The following is a 3,811-nucleotide window of genomic DNA, read 5'->3' as shown; positions in this document are numbered from 1 at the left end:
ATATGACATTGAATGGAGGTTTAATCCCTTCTATAGCCTGCAAGTAGCAGGGTTGATAGAATGAAAGAATGGAAATTTAAAGCAGTAAATGAAATTACTAACAGGTAAACCACATTTGTCAGATGGACTAATGTGGCTTTAATACATTTAAATAATCAACCAGTAGGTCCTGTTGCCCCATATACCAGACTGGGGACTCATGCTCAGATGCCCAACAGTGACAGGGAATAGCCATTGCCCTGGCTTTCACCAAGAATCAATGTGCTATGCTGCTGAGAACATCAAGCCCCTTCATGCCTGAGAAAGGTGTCATCTACTAGAACTTACAATGGGACATCCCACTAGGATGGGCTAGTTACTTCAAACTCCTGGGTGAGGGGCAACTACTCCATCTCCACTGGGATCCTATTCTCCTGATGCAAACCAGACCTGTTGAAAGCCTGTAGCAGAACACACACTACTGAGAGGGGAGGGAGTCCTGATCTGGCCTATTCTGCCCCGAGTCCATCTCCTCATGCCTGACAGTGCTGCCCCCACTAGCCAACATGTATGGTACGGGCATCCAGGTAAAGTGAGCAAGTTCTGTTTTCCACTGGTATGATCATTTGGCCACCATCTTTGTTTTCTCCATTGGTCTAAAAGACATTATAACATACATAAATGTCCCTACTAAATTCATCCAACAAATCCTAAATGATAGCCAGCCAAACATTTCCTTACCCAACACTGAAATGTCTCTCATAAGAAAAATTGCCTTGCGGTATCTGGATGGATCAGTCAGTTGAGCACCTGACTCTTGATTTCGGCTCAGGTTGTGACCTTAGGGTCAAGAGATCAAGCCCTGCCTCAGGCTCTGTGCTCAGTGGGGAATCTGCTTGAGTTTCTCTCTCCCTCTCCCTCTGCCCCTTGCCCAACTCATGTGCACACATTCTTTCTAAAAATATATAAATAAATAAATCTTTAAAAAAAGAAAAATAAAAGCTATTCTGTAAGATAGGATGGCCTTGGATATTATTACTGCCTCCCAAGGAGACACCTGTGCTATTATCCAAATAAAATGTTATCCGTTCATACCTGATGAGTCTGCTAATGTATCATCTTTATTAAATTATGTGAGGACACAAGTGAATGCCCTGAGCGATCAACCTCCAGTCTAGAGGACTTAATAAATCAGTGGTTTGGCTGGATCATGGGCTGTTAGAGGAAAAAATTGATATTTATGTTGGAAATTATCTTGATCTGTGTTTTCTCTTGCATGTACTTCTATTGCTGCTGTAGTATCTGCCTCCAGTGCAGCCAGAGAGCCACCAAACGAATAGCTTCCATGCTAGTGAAACCCCTTGATGACCGCCTAGGGCACACCGAGGAAGAGGTTTGTGTGTAAGAGTGTGAGAGCCTGTCACAAGGGGTGGAACATTAGTGGAGGTCATTGAGAAGATGTGACCACCAGATGACCCAGGAACTGGACCTGGACAAACAAGAGGCTCCTCGCTTTCTCCCCCGACTTTGAAATGTACATTCTCCCCACCAGTCCCACAGTGGGAGCCATTTTAAAGGATGGAGCCCAGAGGGAATGAGGTGTTGTGGAGACCATCCGGATGGCATATACATATAAATTTGCAAGATTCTGGTGAAGGGTTGCTGAGACCTACTCATTTTGTGGCTGCCCAACACAAGCCTTACAAGTAAGTAAGTTCCCTTGTTTACTAAACCTGCCACCCACCAATATGGAGTAGCCTGCCTCTTTCTTCCGTCTTCCCTTGCCTTCTGAGTACAGGAGGCAGCTTGTAACCCAACACCAACTAGACCTAACAGACATGTGCAGCATGCTGCGTCCAATAACAGCAAAAGATACATTCTTCTCCAGTGCACAAGGGATATTCTCCAAGGCATACCATATGTTGGACCACAAAACAAGTCTCAATAGATTTTTAAAAGCTTGAAATCATATAAAGCATCTCTCCTATCCCAGGGGAATGAAAGCAGAAATCAATGGCAATAGAAAATTCAGAAAATCCACAAATATGTGAAATTTAAACAAGACGCTTAGACAACCAACAAGTCAAAGAAGAAATCATGAAGGAATTAAAAAATACTTTGAGATGTTCTATGAAAGTATACACTCTTGACTTGAAAAAAATTACTCTGAGATGAATGAAATCAAGATACAACATAGCACAACTGATTTGGTGCTATGAGAACAGTGCTATAAATGCATTAAAAAAGAAGAAAGATCTCAAATAAATAATCTAAACTTCCACTTTAAGGGACTCAATAAAGAAGAGCAGACTCATTCTAAAGTAAGTGGAAGCAAGGAAGCAAGAAATGTCAGAATGTAGATAAAGCAGAGAATAGAAAAACAAGAGAATCAATGAAAACAAAAGCTGGTTCTTGAAAAGATTAACAAAAAAGAAAACAAAACTAAACTTTTTTCCAGATTGAACAAAACAAAAAGAGAAAAGGTTCAAAATACTAAGGTCAGTAATTAAAGTGGAAACATTACTTTCAACCTTATGGTATGTTTTTCAGGCTAAAATGACATGATAAATCAAATATAATTCAAATGTACCATAGGGCTCTAAGATACACGGAAGTAAAATCTATGACATGGGAGGAGCAGGTAAAGGGGATTCTATCATATTTAGTTCCCTATACTACGAAGCCAAAAAATGCAATAGCAGAGACCAAAAAAGAGAATCATGGGAAATTTTCAATTAATCTAAAAGAAAATAAGAAAGAAGAGACCATAAAGAGTACAAAAGAGGAGCGCCTAAGTGCCTCAGTTGGCTGAGTGTCCAACTTTTGATTTTGGCCTGGGTCTTGATATCAGGGTTGTGAGATTGAGCCCTGTGTCATGCCCCATGTTGGACCCTGCGCTGGGCATGGAGCCCACTTCAGATTCTCTCCTTCTACCTCTGGCTCTCCCCCCTCGCCTTCTCTAAAAACAAAATAAAACAAACTACAAAAGAACTGTCGGAAAGAAATACAAAACTAATAGCCAGATGATAAACTTCAGCCTACCTGTTTTAGTAAACACATTTAATAAAAATAGATTGAATGCTACAAGTTAAGACAGAGATTGTCAATGAGTTCAGTATAGTAGATTTCAAGATAAGAAATATTATCAGAGACAAACAGGAGCATTTTTTAGTAACAAAAAGAAAATACAGTGATCAGAAAGATAAAATAGTACTAATTGTGATATGTCTAACAACGATCCTCAAGACACATAAAAAAATATCGAACTATAAGAAGAAATGGAAAACGTTACAATCATGGTTAGACATTTTAATACATCTTTGTTCTTTTCCCAGAGTTAAAAGTCTCTCATGGTTTGTCTCCCTCTCTAATTTTTCCCACTCAGTCCCCCTCCTTTCCCTTATGATCCCTTTCACTAACAAAGGGTTGCAGAAGGGGAGGTGGGTGGGGGGATGTGGTAACTGGGTGAAGGGCACTGAGGAGGGCACTTGATGGAATGAGCACTGGGTGTTATACTATATGTTGGCAAATCAAACTTCAATAAAAACAAATATATAAAAAAAGAAGTTTTAATACAGGTATCTCCATTTAGCTAATTGAATAAGCAGAAAAAAATCAATAAAGATAGAAACTTAAACAATATTAATAATCAATTTGATCCTATTGATATATGCTAGACTAACAACTGAAAATTACACATTCTTTTCAGATGCACATAGAATATTTACTAACAGAGACCATATTTTGGGCCCTAAAGCAAGTTTTAATAAATTTTAAAGTATTAAAATAATTAAAATAAGTATATTCCCTGATAATGCACAATGCAGAAGTT

The sequence above is a fragment of the Canis lupus genome, chromosome 2, assembly GCF_003254725.2.
Source record: "Canis lupus dingo isolate Sandy chromosome 2, ASM325472v2, whole genome shotgun sequence".
Lineage (NCBI taxonomy): Eukaryota > Metazoa > Chordata > Mammalia > Carnivora > Canidae > Canis > Canis lupus.
Note: the sequence above shows the minus strand (reverse complement) of the source record.